The sequence below is a fragment of the Mobula hypostoma genome, chromosome 26, assembly GCF_963921235.1.
Source record: "Mobula hypostoma chromosome 26, sMobHyp1.1, whole genome shotgun sequence".
NCBI classification, from domain to species: domain Eukaryota; kingdom Metazoa; phylum Chordata; class Chondrichthyes; order Myliobatiformes; family Myliobatidae; genus Mobula; species Mobula hypostoma.
This window is the reverse complement of record NC_086122.1, coordinates 39,361,637-39,383,831: the sequence shown is the minus strand read 5'-3', so window position 1 is coordinate 39,383,831 and position 22,195 is coordinate 39,361,637. Positions and strand designations below refer to the sequence as shown.

Sequence of the window (22,195 nt, the reverse complement as noted above, 5' to 3'; positions counted from 1 at the left end):
ACAGTGCTCTGCGACGACACTGGTGCCAAGCTGTATGGGTCCTAATGCCCTTCCCTTGGACAACATCAGTGTCATGGAGAGGGGAGACTTGCAGCATGGGCAACTGCCGGTCTTCCATACAACCTTGCCCAGGCCTGCGCCCTGGAGAGTGAAGACTTTCCAGGCACAGATCCATGGTCTCGCAAGACTAACAGATGCCTTTAACTTTAATATTCCTGGAGAAGCATCCTTTCAGAGGAAGTCCATTCGTCACCTTTAAAATACTTCATCCTCCCATTAACATTTTAGAATTTCACTTTCTTTCTTTTTTTCTCTCCTCCCTAATTTCTTCTGATTACCACTGCAATTTACTTATTGAAGTTCTTGCACAACTTTACAGTTACTATCAGCCTTGACCTTGAGTGCAAATTGGATTTAAGCAACTTATCAATGCCCAACAGGCTGACACGAGTTGCTATAATAAAACTGAACTCTCATCGTGAAAGTTCCAACTTGTTATTGGCTGCGAGGTGTCTACATGGAGCTGTCCCAACACAGTTATTGGCTCAAGTAAGCTCATAACAAAATGACTCCAGGCTCAGTACAGTGAATAACAACATTCATCCTGGGCGAGATCAGAAGGGTGATGGATGCGTGGCATTCGTGAGGGTAGGAAATGGTCACCATTTGATTTTAAGAGATCTTTCGGCCTTTCTTGTTAAAATTATTTGTCTCTGTACATTGAAGCACACAGTGAAATACATTGTTTATGTCATGCACCATTACAGCCAAGGATGTGCTGGGGGTTGCCCACAACTGTCTCCATGCTTCCAGCATCACCATAGTATGCCCACAACTTACTAGCTCATAACCCATGCGTCTTTGGAATGTGGGAGGAAAACAGAGCTCCCAGAGGAAACCCACACAGTCACAAGGAAAACATACAATCTCCTTACAGACAACAGCAGGAACTGAACCCTCTTTACTGGTGCTGTGAAGCATTATGTTAACCACTACACTACCTGCCACCCATATTATATATTAAAGAATAATATTGAAACTTTTCAAAATTAAGAATGTGCTTGTATATTCAACTTTATCATGTAAAGTAGGGACCAGAAGTCCCTAGAAAGGACTGTGAGAATAGCTGAGAAGATCATAGGCATCTGCCTACCATCATCGGGAGCATTTAGCAGGAATTTGCGTACAGAGGGCCCTTGGTATTCTTAAGGATCCCATCCATCCATCCAGCACCCTCTTTGGCTTTCCACCATCAGGCAGGTGACTCCGATGTATAAAAACAAGAACGGTCAGGATGGGAAACAGTGTCCTCCCCCAGGCCATTAGGCTTCTGAACACATTGCCACATCGTATTTGTAGTGTCACTGGTTAATCTGTTCTCTACCTTACAATATTTAATTTATGCACTTTAGTTTGTTTATTTATGCATGATTCATCCGTAGATTTTATTCTCATTTTCATAAATTATTGTGTGTTATGTGTACAATTGTGCACATAAAACCCCGGTTTGGAGAAATGTTGTTTCATTTCTATATACATTATATAGTTATATACATTATATACATGTATATAGTTAAATGACAATAAACGACTTGACTAAAAAATTATTTTGAACAGTATTCATTAAAAACTAAAATTAATTTAATTCCAATATTGGTGATTGGAATTAATATTCTAATATTATGATGCCATTTTGAGTCCTTTTCTTCATCCCCCATTCTTTAAGAAAACTCATAACTTACACTTTCTCAGGACTGTGGATGACTCCATCAATATAGCACTCACTTCTGCTGTACTCTATATCGCTCCAACTTCCTGAATCTGTGGTTTGCACCCACCATCTCTCATCCTTGGGACTGCTTGCTGGGGTGCAGTAGAAGTGGCTTTGATCAGGACATCCTGCATCCCCAGTAAGTAAGCAATGCCTGATACCTGGTGGCAAAAGACACTAGACCCTTCACAACAGAGAGCTCATAAAACTAAATGAAATAGTGATTAAAACCTGCATTTATATAGCGTATTTCATGGCAGAGAGCTTCAAAATGTTTTAGTGCCAGTTATTAGGGAGGGGAGGAGAAGATGGCGGCGTGACGCAGCGCGCGTGGCCGCTCCGAAATGATATCGTATTTGTATGTAGGATGCCGTGCACAATCCTGATTTGATGGAGACAGACGCGAGAAGCACGGAGGAACATCCGGAGAAACTTCTGAAATGCCCGCTTCGCTGCCGCTGCTACTGTGCAATCCAGAATCTCCGGAGGGGAAGGCCCCAAATCCTCGGCTTTGCCTATTGCCTGTTGCCAGGGCCGGGGTCGAAGCGCTCAGCAGAGATGGTGCTCGGTGCTCAGTGTCGGAGGGCTGGTCGGAGGCTCAAAGTTTTCAGATGGACACAAGAGTCCGCTGTGGTCGGATGCTTCCAGGGTGCTGCATCAGCAAGTTTGTGGCGCTGGAAGCTCATGGCAGGGAGAGTTTTTCTTCCTTCTACCATCTGCGTGAGATGATGGGACTTTCGAGAGATTTTGAGACTTTTTTTTACCGTGCCCATGGTCTGTTCTTCTATCCAATTACGGTATTGCTTTGCACTGTTGTAACTATATCTTATAATTATGTGTTTTTTTGTCAGTTTTTTTAGTCTTGGTTTGTCTTGTGTTTCTGTGATATCATTCTGGAGGAACATTGTAATCATTTCTTAATGCATGCATTACTAGATGACAATAAAAGAGGACTGTGTGTCTTCAAAATCTAAAAAAAAAGTACCTTTTGACATATAATAGTAATATGGTTGTCTGTGGCAGTTAGATAGTGCACTACGAACTCTAAGACAACCCAAGAGCTTGTTCTCAGTGATAGTGGTTAAAGAATAAATAGACCGGTTCAGTTTACTGCTCCTCAGTTGAACAAATAGGATCTCTACAACAACCCAAGTGAAGAGACGGCAACTTGGTTAGTGGCAATTCTGACTGTGTTGGAAGCAACATTTTAGATTGTATGCTCAAAGCTCCGGAGAGGGACTTGTTCCCATGATCTCCTCTTTAAAATGCTTACACCTTTAAAAAAAAGTGTCATAGAAAAACCTTATGCTCTGTTGGTTGCTGTTCAGGTAGTAATCCAAGTAGCTTTAATTTTTCAGTCTGCACTGTTTGTTGCACCCAAGGTAAGACATTGTATTCCGCCACAGTGATGCTCTCACTCTGTTGCCGGAGTGCCATCACGGTCTCCCAATGATACAGACTGTGCTTACAATGAACGACAATTGCAGGAGCAAGATATACCAGTTAGCTGAGTGATGTCGCAGCAACAGCCTTGCCCTCAATGTTAGCAAGACCAAAGAGCGGATTGCGGACTTCAGGAAGGGTAAGACAAGGGAACACAAACCAATCCTCATAGAGGGATCAGACGTGGAGAGAGTGAGCAATTACAAGTTCCTCAGTGTCGATAGCTCTGAGGACCTAACCTGGACACAACATGGTGATACAGCTATAAAGAAGGCAAGACAGTGGTTATATTTCATTAGGAGTTTAAGGAGATGTGGTTTGTCAACTAAAACACTCAAAAACTTCTACAAATGTACCATGGAGAGCATTCTGACTGCCTGCATCACCGGCTGGCATGTGAGGGTGGCGGGGGGGGGGGGGAGCTACAGGTTTGAAATAGGTTGCAGAAACTTGTAAAATTAGTCAGCTCTGTCACGGGTACCAGCCTCTGTAGTGTCCAAGACATCTTCAAGGAGCGGTGCCTTAGGAAAGTGGCATCCATCATTAAGGATCCCCACCAACCAGGACATGCCCTCTTCTCACTGATACTATCGAGAAGGAGCTATAGAAGCCTGAAGGTACACACTCAGCGATTCGGGAACAGCTTCTTCTCCTCTGTTATCTGCTTTCTAAATAGACACTGAACCTATGAATATTACCATACTAGTTTTTCATTTCTGTTATTTTGCACTACTTCTTTTCACTTAACGACATTTGCCTGTGATATTAATTCTGATTCTGATTCTGATTAAATTCCCTTGGAGAGCGTAATGTTCATTTGCTGGGATCAGTGTTTTAAAGTCATTGTTTTAAAAAAATTAAAAACTAAAGCTCTTTGTTTTAGTCCAAAGAGATCAGCAAATCTGTTTCCTTATTGTTTGTTCCCAGTTCATCGAGTTAGTTCAGAACTGAACCTCCTGCCCTCTCTCAAATGGTTCACACCTTCGTGACATTTAAGCAATCACCAGCCTTTGTGGTCAAGCATGGCTTTTGAGATGGTCCCAATTGCCCCCTGCGGAGAGCCATTCAGTCATTCCGTTGATCTGATGTAGCTGCTTACTTACAAACAGAAGAGGTTCTGCAGATGCTGGCAATCCAGAACAACACACAAAATGCTGGCAGCATCTAAGGAGGGGGATAAACAGACAGACAATTAATTACTGCAAGATTTTATGTTCTAAACCCTTTATTCAGCACATCCTATTTCCTCGGGCATCTTAAAGTGTTTCACAACCAATTAAATACTTTCCAAGTGTAATCATTATTGTAAAGTTGGAAGTGTGTTTATATTTAGCAAATTCTCACAAACCCCATTAAAGGGTCTTGACCTGAAGTTTTGACTGTTTTTTTTCCTCCATGGATGCTGCCTGACCTGCTGAATTTCTCCAGCATATTTAATGTGTTGGTCCAGACATTTCAGATATTGTTTAAGGAATAAATTGGGGGAGGCTAGAATATTAGCAAGATCTTCCCAGTTTTTCTTTGCAAACATAATAGCACATTCTCCATCTAGTTGTATGGGGTGATATGAGCACTAATCAATGGTACATCAAGGAAGTATCTCTAATACTCCCACGGAACTGGACTGAACCACCATTTTAGATTTTGTCTTCAAGTCTCATAGGATGCTTAGTTGGTCGGTCTTGCTGGAGCAATATCCAACATGGTATCCACTTCCCAAAATGGGCACTTACAAGGGATTGAAAATACGATTCCCTTCTGCAGTGGTTCTAGTTCTGAGACTCCCAGAAACTGACATTTTAAGCATTGACATCTTTGAACAGATGAGTTTAACAAGAAAATACAATAAATTCATGAGCACAAAAATGTCTCCAGATGCTGGAAATCCAAAGCAACGCACACAAAATGCTGGAGGAACTCAGCAGGTCAGGCTCTATGAAAAAGAATAAATTCATTCATGAGATGCCAGTCAAAAACATATACCAATATCAACTGTTGTTCCTGGTAAAAAATTGCTGTGGCATAGTCTTAATTGTGGCTGGGAGGTCTTGGACAATGAGAAATGGGTAAAATGCAAACAATCAACAGTCTTTCAAATCACCCAGAAGGCTGATATAAAATATGAAGGGCATTGCTTATCCACCTCAACTGGAGCAATTGGAATGTTCTAGAAACTTCGAAAATTCTGGAAGGCAAATTTCAACTTTACCTTCTACCGTATGTGTAGACAAGCTCTTTCATAATGGAGTTTATTATTAAAATAATCAAACTCTGATCAATTCGGGTAAGTTGGAACATTATTTCCAGCTAATTTCATCCAGAACATTATCATAAATTAATGTACAAGTACAGAGAATCAGAGCTATCATATTCATAGAATTATCCTACACAGAAACGAGCCCTTCATCACAGCTTCACCATGTGAACCAGGGTGCTGAAACCTTTTGCTTGCATCCGGCCCATATTCCTCCAAGTAATTCTTATCAATGTAACTGTTCAAAAAACTTTTAAATGATGGAATTGTACCTGCCTACACCACTTCTGGCAGCTCATTCCATATACATACTATGTTCTGTGTGGAAAAAACCTGGCCTTCGGATCCCCTTTAGACCTTTCACCTCTCACATTAAGCCTGTGAGTCAGACTCCACTACTCTGGATAAAAAGGTTGAAGAGTACAATAAACTCGCTAAGTATATAGTTGTCTCTGTGAACTTCAGTCGCCCAAAAGCACTGATGACATAGCAAGGAGAGGCATTCAAAGTCATAAACGGTTTTGATATATACTGTCAGTAAATAAGAAGAAAGTGTTTGTATCGGCAAGAGGCTCAGCATATGGAGGAAACAGAGTTACCATCACGAGCAGAGAACTACAAGCGAGATGAAGGTAATTTATTTGAAGAGCAAATTGTTTTGATTGGCCAGTCACTGCTGGAAAGGGAGCAGGAACTGGCTCAATGGTTATTATATAAACACTCAAAGGTTCCTGGGGAACCATAAGATCATAAGACAAAGGAGCAGAAGTCAGCAAATTGGTCCATCCAGTCTGCTCCGCCATTTTATCATGAGCTGATCCATTCTCCCATTCAGTCCCACTGCCCCGCCTTCTCACCATAACCTTTGATGCCCTGGCTACTCAGATACCTATCAATCTCTGCCTTGAATACACCCAATGACTTGGCCTCCACTGCTGCCCGTGGCAACAAATTCCATAGATTCACCACCCTCTGGCTAAAAAAATTTCTTCGCACTTCTGTAACAGGGAAACAGGCAGTGAAACTATTTCCATAGGCCAGATACAAATAATGTAACTAATCAGCCACCTTCTTCAATATGAATGTAAGATTCCCTTCATTCTGCAAGATTGCAATGAACAGTAGTCAGTGCAACCAAGACCAACTTTCATGGAATGTGTTTCAGTTCTTTGAATCGTGTCCCTCAAATGATACAGCATATTTACAAAAAGCACCTTTGTTTTGGTCCTTTTATTCTTTGGCATGATCATCTTAATCACACGAGAACATTCAATCTGAAGATTTATCTTAAGTACGTCAGAAAGAACATTTTTGGCAACCTCTTTGATAAAAGATATATAGCTCATTGCATGTCAAGTTGTAAAGATGACATTTTGTTACAAAAGCATAGCAAACATATTTTAAATGCCAAGCATTTCATGATGGTGTACCTGAATAGAAGACATAAAGCTCCTTATAGCTACAATTGTCCTTTAACTGACCCTACATTCGAAAGGAGCATGGTTTTGAAGAAAGTGGGCTGCAGTTTACCTAAAGGCAATGCCTCAGGTGGTCTATAGGGGCATACAGATAGATTTTTCACACGATCCACACTACACTTTACACACTTCAACGTAATCTGTCAGTATTTTTGCATTTTGGGCCAGGTGACATGACCATCGAGATATCAAACAACCTCCAATTTTTCTCCTTAAAGAAGAGAAGATCAAGGCTAGATTTAACTTTGTTAACTGCCGCAGTATCTCTTTCTCTCTAAGGTACCGGAAAATTGTTTGCATGTGTGGGGGGGGGGGGTTGATTATTTCTCTTTGAGGAGGTTCCATGGTTTTCTTTGTTTTGTGGCTGTCTGTAGAGAAGTTGAATCTCAGAGTTGTATACTGTTTACATACTTTGATAATAAATGTACTTTGAATAAAACTAACAAAAACAACAGTTTACTCCTTAAGAACAACATTCTTCTAGTTGCTCTTTCCATTGATGGATACAGATTCTGGAACTTCCCACACAAGAATCTGTTGCACAACATGGGTATTAATTGACACAAGATAGGTAAATTCCTTAAAGTGGTGTAACTTTAACACAACCATGATTGTTCCCAACCAATAATACATTTGACACATATTATAGTATTGAAAATTATCAAAGGGGATTTGACAGAGTAGATATGGGAGAAAGTGATTTGTAGAGGGTGGAAAATAAGATGACAAAGGTTAAAGATAAAAATGCCACATGGAAGTGAGGACATTTTTTAAGGTGATATTTTTGTTACAAACAAACAAATCTTTTTCCACTTGAATAGCTCATTCTGATAGTATCCTTAACATCAATATCGCGTTTCTTGTACCTTTGTCTTTCACAAACCCACATTGTTCTTTACCTATTTCAGCTTGTATCTTACTTTTAGCTCTTGTCATCAAAATTCTTTTCAGTATCTTATTAACATGACTCATTAAACTTATAGTCCTATGTAATTCACATTCTATTGCTCCAGGTTTCTTAGGAAAAGTCATAAATACTGATTACAAATCAATACGACTAAATACGAAAATCGAGAGAAGCGTTAGACAAGGTTGTGTTTTCTCCCTTGATTTGTTTAATGTGTACAGTGAAACAATATTACAAAAAATAAGAGACATCTTGGGAATCAAAGTTGGCAGTGAAAACATCAATAATTTCAGATATGTGGATGATACTGTGTTAATTGCAAGTACGGAGGAAGAACTACAAAACTTAATTGATATAGTTTGTCGAAGAAAGTGCAAAAATGGCTCTATCTATCAATTGCAAAAAGACAGAATGTATGGTGATATCCAAAAAGAAGGAGAATCCTATCTGCAGGTTGAAAATAAACAGGGAAGACATAAAACAAGTACAGAACTTTTGCTACTTAGGAAGCTGGGTGACATCAGATGGCAGGTGCGACATAGATATCAAAAGAAGAATAGGGATGGCAAAAGGCGCCTTTACAAGAATGAAGAGTACTGTATGCTGACCAACACTGAACTAGGCATGACAACCCGCCTCAGAATACTGAAATGTTACGTTTATCCAGTTATGTTATATGGATCAGAATGTTGGACAATATCTAGTAACATGAGGAAATGAATTGAAGCAGTAGAGATGTGGTTTTTGAGGAGGATGCAAAGAATATCATGGACGAAACAAATATCTAATGAGGATGTCATGAACAGAGCAAGCACAAAAAGAGAAATAATGTATGAGATCATGAAAAGGCAATGTAACTTCATTGGACATGTGATTAGGAAAGAGGAGTTAGAATGCACAGTAATTATGGGAAAGATTGAAGGGTAGAAAGCAAGAGGAAGGCAAAGACAAATGATGATGGAGGCAGCAGCCAGAGAACTGGAAATGAATACCAATGAATTGATCCACTTGAGCTGTAACAGGAGTGTGTGGGCCTTGGCAGTCAAAGCTCAAACTGGGCACGGCACCTGATGATGATGATGATTTTTGTTACAATCGGCAATGTAACTACTCGGGAGCATAGCAAAATAAACCAAAAGAGTGGTATTTAAAAGGAAATTAGATTTCAAACTAAAATATGACTTGTCAGGAAAAAGACAATTGTGGAACCAGTCAGAAAACTCTTTGAAAGCAAAAGAATGATAGGTGAGATGGCCTCCATCTGTACTAAATGATTCCTTTATTGTCTCTTGTTGAGGCAGGTATCAGTCTTCACTTTCTGGGATGTAAATTTCATTTCCATTGACAGAGCCCTCTGGCATTTCTTTTCCATTTAGATTCATTTTCAGTTGGAGGACATATGATTCATCCCACTTCTGGCATCTTGAGTTCCCAGCTTGTCCCTACACTCATTCCAAGCTGTGGCTCTGGAAGTCCACTTTGGCACACTTCCACATTTTTAAATCCGGCCTTCGATTTGAAGTGCAAAGTGGACCTCATCACAAAACAAGAGGTGTGTCTTTAAAAGTCAACAAATTGGTCTGAGATATTCTGTGGGTTAGGATAATTATGTGAACTACTGTGAGTTCATTTGTGTTGGAGGGGAGGTTGAAACAGCAACATGACATCAGTTTGTTGATATTAACAACAATACATAAGGTTGATGCAAGTGAGATACTTCCCACATTGTATGCACAGAACTTGGAAAAGCTTGCAAACTGATATTGATACGTATCTAGAGAGGAACTAGCATTTGCAAGGACTTATCAATTCCAAGGAAATTCAAACATAGAATTTTTCTACCCCTTAAAGCAGTGTGAATTTAAATTCAAGTGTATTGTCATTCAACCATACACATGTACAAAACAACATTCCTCCAGACCAAGGTGCACAACACAGTACGTGTAACTCATACACACAACACAAAGTAATATTCCCAAAAATAAATTAACAAATAATAAAATATATTCCAGAGCTCAGAGTGCATTTACGACACAAATCAAAAAGTTTATTTCTTGAAGCGGGGCTAGTAAGGATTGGGATTCGATGTTAAGGTGACAAATGCAGACAAAGGTATTTATTGTGTAAAGGAGATAATAAGCAGCTAAGTTTTACAGAGGGATTTCTATAACATCTTTCACTTCAATAGATATAGCAATATGATTGATGGCAATATAGTTATTGAAAATTTGACACCAAGCCATACAGGAAACAATAGGACATGTGCAAAAATTTGATCAATGAAATAGATAGAAAGGAATGCCTTAAAGTAAGGTTCAGGGAGGGAATTCCAGACATCATGGTCTAGACTACTGAAGGCACCACACCTCTGGTGGAACGTAAAGTTGGCAACTCAAGATGACATGACACAATAGGAATAACGACAGGTTCACAGCTCCAGTGACATGGGTTTGATTCTGTCATTTGGCGCTACAGGCAGGGCTCGGGTGTTACTGTAGGTGTCTTTCTTGGGCTCTGTGGGTCTCTCCTGCATTCCAATGAAGTGCTGGTTCATAGTGCCAGTCTGATTCCTACTTTAAACTGCCTCTAGTGTGGGAGACTGGTGGCAGAGTCAGTCTGGGGTTGACAAGTGTGTGAGAGATGTGGCAGAAGGACATTGTTCTGCAAGTCAGCATAGACACAGTGTGCCAAATGACAAAAGACTGCATGGGAACAGGTTCTTCCAATAACGTCTGTGCAAACCGTGATGCCAAATGAAATTAATCCCATCTGCCTGAAAATGATCCCTATCACGCCATTCACTACGTGTTCATGTGTCTGTCTAAATGCCTCTATCTTGTCTGCTTCCTTGGCAGCCTGTTCTTGGCACCTAACACTCTCTCTGTAAAGGAAAAAACCTTGCGCGTACATCTCCTTTGAACTTTACCCCCTCACCTTAAAGTTATGCCTTCTAATATTTGACATTTTTTTACGCTGGGAGAAAGACTCTAACTACCTACCTTAACTATGCCTCACAGTCTCCCAAAGTCCAGAGAAAATAATTCAAGTTTGTCCAACCTGTCCTTACAGCTAATACTCTAATATTAACCCAAGCAACGTCATTAACTTCTGATGCATCCTGTGCTATTGTAGACACAGCCGTTGTTGGCTGAATTTCAGGTGGTGACAAAGCATACAGGAGTGAGATAGATCAGCTGATTGAGTGGTATCACAACAACAACCTTGCACTCGACTCCTGTAAGACTGATTGTGGACTTCAGGAAGAGGAAACACACAACAGTCCTCATCAAGCGATCAGCAGTGGAAAGGGTGAGCAGTTTCAAGTTCCTGTGTGTCAACATCTTTGAAGATTTATCTTGGCCCAACATACTGATGTAATTATAAAGAAGCCACAACTGTGGATGTATTTCATTAGGAGTCTGAGGAAATTTGGTATGTCAGTAAAGACTAGCAAATTTCTACAGGTGTATCATGGACAGCATCATGATTAGTTCCTTCACTGTCTGTCATGGAGGGGCCACTGCACAGGAGCGGGAAAAGCTGCAGAAAATTGCTAACTCAGCCAGCTCCATCGGGAGGACTAACCTTCCCAGCATCAAGGACATCTTGAAGAAGTAATCCCTCAAAAAGGCGGCATCCATCATTAAGGACCCCCATCACCTAGGACATGTCTCCTTCCCATTGCTACCATCGAGGAGGAGGTACAGGAGCATGAAGACACACACTAAGCATTTTTGGAACAATTTTTCCCCTCCACCATCAAATTTCTGAATGAACAATGAACGCATATACACTACCTCGCTATTTTTACCCTCTCTAATTTCATTACTTAATTAATTTAATTTATATATATATTCCATACTGTAATTTAAAGTTTGTTGTTATGCATTGTGTTGTATTGCTATTGCAAAGCAAAATATTTGATGACATACTGTATGCCAGTGATAATAAGCCTGACTCCGATACTAAGCACCCAAGTCATTCCTTGTGTTGGGCATGTGGCCAAGTGGTTAAGGCGTTCGTCTAGTGATCTGAAGGTCGCTAGTTCGAGCCTCAGCTGTGGCAGAGTGTTTGTGTCCTTGAGCAAGGCACTTAATCACACATTTCTCTAGTGTCTGTGCGAGGAGTGGCGCCCCACACAGACTTCCAATCTGCGCCTTGTAAGGCATGAAAATGCCCGACGCAGGCCTCTCATGGTCTGAGTCGACGTTCCCTCCCTCCCCATTCCTTGACCAAAGCCACACACAGTATTCCAAATTCAGTCTAACCAAAGTTTAATACAGCTGCCATATGGCTTCCTGCCCAACCAATGAAGGCAAGCATGCCATACACTTTCTTCATTATATCTACTTGTGTTGCCACTTTCAGTGAGCTATGAACTTGTAGCCTAAGATTCCTAAATACATCAATGCACTTAAGGATTATGCCATTTACTGTGTACTTGTCCTTTACATCTGACTTTGTAAATTTCAGTACCTCACACTTACCAAAATTAAATTGTATCTGTCATTTCTTTACACAGATCTGCAAGTGATCTATATCCTTCTGTGTCCTTTGACAACCTTTTTCATAATCCATAAATCCACCAATTTTTGTGTCATTTTCTAAACTTACTAATCCATCCATCTATATTTTTGGCCAAGACATTTATATCAGCCCCTCCAAACTTCAGCAGAGCTGTTAGGGGCGCCTTTTTTAGTAGTGCACTGGAGATTCAGTTGATTAAGTGATAGAAATCAGGAGTTTTCTGATTCAGAGGAATATCTGAAGTCCAAACTTGCAAAAGTTAACATTTTCACCAAATGCAGACATGTGCCCAGGACAAAGCAAAAGTCATGTTAATAAAGTGTCAGATATAAACGAGGTAGAACACTTGCTTCCAAGTCAAAAGATTTTGGATTTTAGTCCAATAGAGTACCGGTATGGTGCTGCAGTATCAGAGGTCCTTTCTTTTGAAAAGTGTGTGAGAGTGAAGCACAAGAGGATAGAGAGAGAACTGGTTTGAATCAGTGCAAGCAAGTCATCCCCTGTTGCTCTGACTAATACACATTTCTCTGCTAACCTCACCAACAGATTGCTATTGGTATTGGTCTGCTATTGCCACATGCACCCTGATACAGTGAAAAGCTCGTCCTGTATACTGTTTATACAGATCAAATCATTACACAGTGCATTGAGCTAGAATAAGGTAAAACAATAACAATGCAAAATAAAGTGCAAATGCCACTGAAAGAATACAGAGCAGGGAAACGATACTGTAATGTGCAAGATCGTAATAAAGTAGATTGTGAGGCCAAGAGTACATAATGTCTGTTCAAGAGTCTGACAACAGTGTGATAAAAGCTGTCCTTGAGCCTGGCTGTCCATTCAGGCTTTTGCATTTTGGCCAATGGGAGAGAGAATGCCACTACTTGCCTTATTACCTTACAATAGTAATTACACGTCCTTTTAGAGGAAGAAACAATTTGAATTTTAGATCGATTATCTTCCATCTGAAGTATAAATTCTGTTTCTCTCTGCTTTTCCCTCTGAACCCCTGCTTTCAAATATTTCAAATATTTGCTGTTTCATTTCATATCTTCAGCATCTGCAGTATTACTTTTTCAAAAATGTATCATTGTGTGTAAAGTACTCAGGTCCCCAGAGTTGCCATGCTTACATACAGCAAATGCAAAGAGTCAGACTCAATAGTATAAAGCCTTCTGGTCTTCAACAACCTTTGACAACATTTGTGACGCCCTTTTGGGATACACATACTTGCAAGGCCCCTGAGTGCTGTGAAAGTCACAGTAATTACTTTGTCAGCTATTACCATTGTTTAATAGCAACAAAAAAAAATCTGCTGGACGAGCTCCACCTCTGATCCTCCGAGGAGGACTGGCTCATGGACCTCTAGTTTCCCTCTCCTGACGTCGACAATCAGGTCCTTGGTCTTGCTGACATTGAGTGAGAAGTTGTTGTTATGACACCACTCAACCAAATTTTCTTGTATGCTGATTCATCACCATCTTTGGTAGGGCCCACAAAGATGGCACAGCCTAATTCTCTTTGCCCCAAAGATGCTACAAACACAAACAGCTAACATATTGATGCAATTACTAAGAAGGTATTCCAGCAGTTATACATATTTCATTGGGAGTTTGAGGAGACTTGGTATGCCTCCAAAGACTCAAGCAAATGTCTACAGACGTACCGAGGAGAGCTCTGAATGGTTACATCACCATCTGGTATGGAGACGCCAAAGCATAAGTTCAGAAAAAGCTGCAGATGCAGCTTGTAAATGCAGCCATCTCCATCAAAGGCACTAGCTTCCCCTCCACTGAGAACATCTTCCAAAGGTGATGCTTTAGGAAGGTGGCATCCATCATTAAGACCATAAGACCATAAGACAAAGGAGCAGAAGTCGGCCATTCGGCCCATCGAGTCTGCTCCGCCATTTTATCATGAGCTGATCCATTCTCCCATTTAGTCCCATTCCCCCGCCTTCTCACCATAACCTTTGATGCCCTGGCTACTCAGATACCTATCAATCTCTGCCTTAAATACACCCAATGACTTGGCCTCCACTGCTGCCCATGGCAACAAATTCCATAGATTCACCACCCTCTGACTAAAAAAATTTCTTCGCACTTCTGTTCTGAATGGGTGCCCTTCAATCCTTAAATCATGCCCTCTCGTACTAGACTCCTCCATCATGGGAAACAACTTTGCCACATCCACTCTGTCCTTATCCTCCAGGCCATGCCCTCTTCTCATTGCTACAATCAGGGAGGAGGTACAGCAGCCTGAAGACACACACTCAATGATTCAGGAACAGCTTCCCTCTACCATCAGATTTCTGAATTGGCAATGAACCTCACTTTTTGCTCTCTTTTATGCACAATTTTTTATATTTCTTATTGTAACTTTTAGTAATTTTTTATGCATTGAAATGTACTGTTGCCACAGAACAACAAAATTCATGTCATGATGTACATCAGTGAAAAATACACCTGATTCTCGTTCAGATTGTGTTCTACCCACTGAGATCCTCCACCAGATTATTTGTTACTCTGGATTCCAGCATCTGTAATCTCTCATGTCTCACTAACATTAATATTTTACATATCTCTGACAATTAGAAACATTATAAAACTGTAAAATTTTCAGACAACCTTTTTAAAACAATAAAAGCTTAATGTACGCCATATTTAAAAAATATCTAAAATCGTTATTTATCTCTACGTTCAAGTTATTATCATGTGTACAACCAAACAAAACAATATTATTGCAGACCACAATGCTCCCACAAAACATATACAGTATCACATAGAGCACAGAAAACAAATATTACCATAAATAAATTAATAAAATATCATTCAAAATAGGTGTAGTTTGCAGCACAGGTAAACAGTAAACATTAGAATAAACAATAAACAGTTCACTTCTGAGTGCTGAGACCTCGGTGGTGGCAGGGTATTCATTAGTCTTGCAGCCTGGGGGAAGAAGTCTAGCAGTCTAGATGCTTCTATATGTCCTTCCTGACAGTAGTGAATCAAAGACATTGTGGGATGGGTGGTAGCAATCCTGAACAATGCTTCAAGCCCTTCATCTACAATGCCTAATCATCTAAAACAGAACATTAACTACCACTTGCAGCTTATCCACAAACTAACAATCCCTACTGAAATCTATTGGGTGTAAGATCCCACACCAGGTTGAACTATGTGGAGATTAGTGTCAGCAAACTCTCAGACAGATTCAAACTCTCGGGTCTTGCATTTAAACTTTTAAACAAATAAACATCACCAGTTGTGATCAGAACCACCGGCATTAACCAGAAAGACCAAGTCCATTCAATTTAGTTATAATAGTAGACAAGACCACAATGAGAAAGGTCAAAAAGGAGATGGGTGAGGGAAAATTGCAAGGACCAATGAAGTAATTTTGGAGGCTGGCCAGAAATAATTTAGCATGTTGTGTCTGAACTTTAGATGCAGATTACAGAGAAGATTACTTGAAGCCTTGAGCCACATGTAAAGTTTAAATTAATGTTGTAGAAGTTTAAATCAATGTTCCCATGAGTTTACCAGTTTGCCAATACAGTGCTAAAATAAGACATGGGAGAAGAATTAGGCCATTTGACCCATCAAGTCTGCTCTGCCATTCAACTATTACTGATTTATTTTCCCTCTCAATCCCTTTCTCCTGCCTTCTCCCCATAATCTTTGAGCCCTTACTAATTAAGTACCTATGAATCACCACTTTAAATATACCCAAAGACATGGCCTCCACAGCCAACCGCTGCAAGGAATTCCACAAATTCACCATGCTCTGGCTAAAGAATTTCCTCCTCAGGACGTCCTATTCTGAGGCTGTGCCCTCTGGTCCTAGGCTCTCCGCTATTGGAAATACCTCTCCATGTTCACTTTATCAAAGCTTTTCTATATTTGGTAGGTTTCAGTGAGAATCCCCTACATTTTTCTAAACTCTATCAAGTACAGGCCCAGAGCCATCAAACACTTTTCACTTCCCATATGTTAAAATCATTCTTGTGAACCTCTTCTGGACCCTATCCAAAGCTGGCACATCCTTTCTTAGAAATGGCCCAAATCATCATACCTCACAGATATGTCACAGCAGCATTCCTAGACAAAATAACAATTAACCAGAGTGATATGGATTGATGACCAAATGTTTCAATTAACCAAGTGGAGCATCCTGGGGAGGAGAGAAAAAGCAGAGAATTTTGAGGAGGAAGGTCATGAGCTCAGCACCTGAAGGTGAACTTCTGAAAATGGGGTAAAAAAGAGATGTGGATGCACACAGAGCCAGGACTGGAGGAAGGCAGATATCTTGAAAGGAAGTTGAATCTTCGGGTCTTACAGAGGGAATCTTGGAAGATCACGAACCTCAAGAAACGCAAGAGATTCTACAGATGCTGGAGGAACTCAGCAAGTCAGGCTACATCTACAGAGAAGAGTAACAGTTGACGTTTCAGGCTGAGACATGCACAAAATGTTGAATGTATTGTAAAAGGTTAATCTTCATGCTTGGTGAATGTCTCACCGCCATTGTTGTCCTTGAACGTAACAGAACTAGCTGCAGGAGCTGTGGTTACTACTATGGGAATACAACATGAGAATGCAATCTACTATGGAAACGCATCCATGGAAACATGAAAGTTTGGTGAATGCAAGGGTGGGACTCGTGAAGGGTGGTGACAATTGATGATTGGTTCTGGTTCGGTGGTTTGAGCTGATGCTGATATATTGGTCCACTTACTGCCGTACTTCATATCAGTGGACACGATGTAAAATAGAGCATTTGAGGAGCTTGGGGGTCATTCTTCAAGGACTTACTGACAGGCTTGTCATGAACAGCACCACAAATCAGGCAGAATGGGAGGTGTGCTGCAGTGAGAGGGGCCTGTCCTTACCAGGGTCAATATTTCAATTCTTGCTACTCTGTCCTAATAAACATAGTTTTGCAGTTCTAAGTAAATAATCTGAATCTTTGTCTTTCTGCATATATCAAGCCACTCCTGAAACCTTATTGGTGTAACATACAGTAACACAGGATGAACTCAGCAAGTTAGGCTGTCAGCATCTATGGAGAAGGGTAAACAGTCCAAAACTTCAGCTGTTTACTTCTCTCCGAAGATGCTGCCTGACTTGCTGAGTTCATCCGGCATTTTATGCCTGTTGTTTCTGAAGCTGAAGAATCTTCCTAAGGATTAATCAACTGCAGTCTGTGGTGGAACAGCTTTGAGCAGTTCACAGGACTTGATGCAATTTTTTTTTAATTTAGAAAATAACTGATTGTCCATGGTAAAGTGGGGCGGTGGGAGTGGATTAAAACACATAATGTTTAGTATGATACCAATCATTTAGGATTCTCCAGGTTAATAAGGTTCTGTCACCTGGTTGTGAAGGTGTTTTGTACCTGTGACATTTTTGAGTGTGGGGTTCTTCCGTGAGAAGCTGGTGTAACGCAAAGTAAAATTGTGGAAAGGAATCCAAAACATGCCAGGTCAGGCTGTCTCCTCCACTGAAAGGTTATCAACTAAGCTCAGCAAACTTGGGGCAGGCATCAATGCATGGCTGACAGAACTCCATCACATCCTTACACGCAGGAGAAGCCAGCTGTTCCAAAGAAACCAAAGACATTTCCCCTATAAATGAACATACAACGCTCGACTTGTTCTCATGTGGGCTGCACATTGCGTGATATTTAATTCCAATGTTCCTAATCTCCAGCATACCTTGTTATTTCAGTTCAAAATACCCACGTCTCATGATGGACCACTATTTATTTACCTTCCTTTCTCGATAGACACAAGCTGTCTACTTGATTTTGAATTGGATCATATTGCAGTTGCTGCAAACTCCTTATGAAAGAGTTTGACCAACTTAACTTTGGAAGTAGAGGGACAGATGGACTGAATGGGCAAATATGTTCCACTGTGCAATGAAGTGTTTTACACAGATCAGGTGGTCAATCACTATAGTCGACACTAGTCCTTGTGCTTGGCAATAGATTAATTTGAATCTATTTTCTATACTTCTGAGTAGAGTCTCTAGATTAGAAGTTCTCAGTACTCTATGAAAGCAACATCTGTTTTGAAAAACTACTGTGCGTAATCAATGAAATACGTGGCAGAGAGGGACATCCTTCAGCCCATTGATGTTCATGTGTTCTTCATTTTTCTTTCTATTTCTTAAATTTGGTAGGTATCTCATTTCTGGTGAAATTCAATGATTGCTCAATGTAAAGTCCTTTCTTTCACAGGCATTAAATGAACATACTTGTCATTATTATTATTCCCTTCATTCCCCATCCACGCTCCATAGCGTCAAATATCACTACAGCACAGAAACAGGGCCTTCAGCCTTCTAGTCCATGCCAAACTATTATCCTACTTTGTCCCATCAACCTGCACCTAGACCATAGCCCTCCATACCATTCCCATCCATGTACTTATCCAAATGCCTCTTAAATGTTAAAATGGAACTGTCATCTCACCAGAGCCTCATATCGTTGGAGCCAAGAGTCTCTGCACTACTCAAGTCTTTTTTGCAATGAATACTTTTTGCTTTCCTAACTGCTTGCAGTATGTACACATGAACCCTCTGTGATTCAAATCCAAGAATACCAAGTCAACCAATTCTTTAGCTATTCTAGTGCAGGTATCCCTTCTACAATACGATGGTTATCTTCCCTAGGTAGAAAGTAATTTTATAACAAAATAGCTGCCTTCAAAGCACAGATTTAAACAGCTTTATTAGTGGTGCAATTCCAATCCAGCCCATGCAATAAACATAGTGTCCATAATGCATCAGTTATATTACAACAAATCTGTATTTCTGTCTTATTTATTTCATTTTATTTAGAGATACAGCACAGTAACAGACTCTCGCAGCCCGAGCCCCCACTCCCCAATAATACCCATGTGGCCAATTAACCTACCGACCATGCGTCTTTGGACTGTGGGAGGAAACCAGAGCACCCGGAGGAAGTCTACATGATTATGGGGAGAACATTCAAGCTCCTTACAGACAGCAGTGGGAATTAAACACAGATCACTGGCACTGCAATAGTGTTGTACTACCCGCTACACTACCATGCCATCCAATGTTATGGAAATACGAGTTAGAGCACAACTACCTGTGTGTACTTCTCCTTTCTCACTCACTGTTACCATCATTCTCTTTCTTTCATTCCCTTTCCCTCACTAGCTTTCCCTCACTCTTTGTTTTTATCATCTCTCTTTACACTATCGTTTCTATCACTTTCTCCTTTCCAATGTGAGTCATCTTCCTCACATCCTTTATGTCTTACCATTCGTTCCCACTCCTTCACCCTCTCTATAATTATAAAACCATTTATATGTTGCAATCTATGAATATTCCACTACACACTTGGAAAGTAAATTGTTTCAGTCCTATTTTCTCACATTCAGTCTATGATTAACTAATTTTCAGTGAAGCTCATTCCTTTGATTTCCAGCCAGCAGTGGAATATTCTACAAAGGCCCAGATTTAAATGCCAGGAATATAACTCACATGTGTTAACAAGCTGAAGTTTTTAAGAACCTGTATGCTTCCACACATAGTTCAGTTTTGGTATCTTAATTCGTGCATGAATTCGGAAAGCACACTGAACCCATGATGCACGTGAGAGAAAGGCCACGGACCAATCATGCCAGTCAGGTGAACTTGCTAACAACAAAAAATTCTTCCATTAATCAATATTTTATAGACTGAGTGCATTCTTTCATCAAACTCTGAATGTTTTTCTGTGGGTTTGAAATTCTTTTCTGGCATATAGTTTAATGGCATGAAATCATTTTTCAAATACCATAGAAGCCTGCGTGTTTCAGTAAGAACACTTAACCTGATGGATCGTCACATATTCGAGCAAATGTGTACACGTTCACAGGGACTGAATATGTTTGCTTGTTCATTGAACACAGCATCCATCTTCCATTCATGTATATCATGTCTAGATCTGCTGTGGGATGCCCTAATGATGTTGACATCCACTCTAGCTCCAAGGAACGAGAAGCTTAGGAACTCAGTTGCTAGACCTACGATCGTATTTTTGTTGAAGATAAGACCACAAGACATAGGAACAGAATTAGACCCATTCAGCTCATTGAGTCTGCTCTGTTACTTGATCATGGTTGATCTATTTTTCTTCTCAGCCCCATATTGCTGCCTTCTCAATGTAACCTTTGACAACCTTACTAATCAAGAACCAATCAGCCTCCACTTTAAAGATACACAACGATGCTGTACCGAAGACAGAGGTAAATATGAAGCAAAAAATGCAGCTGGGTTAAAAGCAGGGATACACATCCATGAAACACCCCTTCTTTTAAAGTTCATTTACCAGCACCTTCACCATTATTAAATAAAGGAGATAACATAAGATGATAAGATTTAAGAGAAGATTGGACCATCCATCCCATCGAGTCTGTTCCACCATTCAATTATTGGTGATTTAGTTTCCTGTCAACTCTATTCTCCTGCCTTCTCTCAATAATCTTTGAGCCCTTACCAATCAAGTACCTATCAACTGCCACTATAAATATACCCATTGACTTGGCCACCACAGCTGTCTGTGGCAAAGAATTCCACAGATTCACTACCCTCTAAATAAAGAAATTCCTCCTCTTCTCTGTTCTGAAAGGACATCCCTCAATTCGGAGGCCATGCCCTTTGGTCCGAGACTCCCCAACTACAGGAAACATCCTCTCCACATCCACACTGTCTAGGCCTTTCAGTATTCCATAGGTTTCAATGAGATCCCCCTCTCCCCGCATTCTCCTAAACTCCAGCTTGTACATCAAATACTCCTCACATATTAACCCTTTCATACCCAGAATCCTTCTTGTAAACCTCTTCTAGACTTTTCAATACCTGCACATCTTTTCTTAGATAAGGGGCCCAAAAACGCTCACAATACCTCATGTACGATCTGAGCAATGCCTTATAAAGTATCAGTATTACATCCTTGCCTTTATATTCTAGTCCTCTTGAAATGAATGCTAACATTGCATTTGCCTTCCTTATGACCAACTCACCCTGCAAATTAACCCTTAGGGACTCCTGAACTAGGAACCTCCAGTTCCTTTTACATTTCCAGTTTCTGAATCCATTCTCCATTTATATAACAGTCTACATGTGACGCCTCAGGATTGTCTCCACTGTTTTTAATGGGGCATGGCTATGAAAGATTTCTTTTCAAGGAGATGCAGGTGTCTCAGTACATAAACTACATGAAGGCAGTAATCAGATACAATAAACAAATAAGGAAGCAAATGACATATTGGCCTTAATGGTGAGAGGGTTGGAATTTAAATGTAAAATAGACTTGCTCCACCTGTAGATGAGACCACAGGTGGACTATTGTATCTGATTTTGGTCGCTACTTAGTCTCAAACTACCTTGCCAAGACCCCTGGCTACATGCACTGCACATTCCCTGTAACTACAATACTATACTCTACATTCTGTGCACAAACAAGAGAAAATCTGCCGATGCTGGAAATCAGAGTAACACACTGAAGCACCTTCAATTACTCCAAAAGACTGAGGTTTGGTAAAATACTGAAAGGCTTTTATTCGCTGTACCGTGGCCGGGTGGATAAAACTCTCCGTGCTGCCTGTGTCAAACAGGCAGCTTGTCCTGTGCCCCTCCACCAGGATGTCCATCATTGACCTTGCGAGCTGTGGTAAACCATGTATATATGTTGTAACTCGGTTACCTGTCTGGACACACCCCTCTGCTGACTGCCCCTGTGGCTCCTCCCACAGAGTCCTGTATAAATGTGTTCGCCTTGCCCCTCCCCCTCAGTCC

At 40.5% G+C, this 22,195-nt stretch overlaps 1 long non-coding RNA gene across 1 annotated transcript in view; it reads right to left on the bottom strand.

The window, feature by feature from the left end:
• Window positions 1-22,195, bottom strand: part of LOC134338082 (uncharacterized) — a 100,294-nt gene that overhangs the window by 316 nt on the left and 77,783 nt on the right. Inside the window, exon 2 of the long non-coding RNA XR_010016134.1 lies at window positions 4,318-4,378. This is a non-coding gene — a long non-coding RNA (uncharacterized LOC134338082). The remainder of the gene's footprint in view (window positions 1-4,317; window positions 4,379-22,195) is intronic.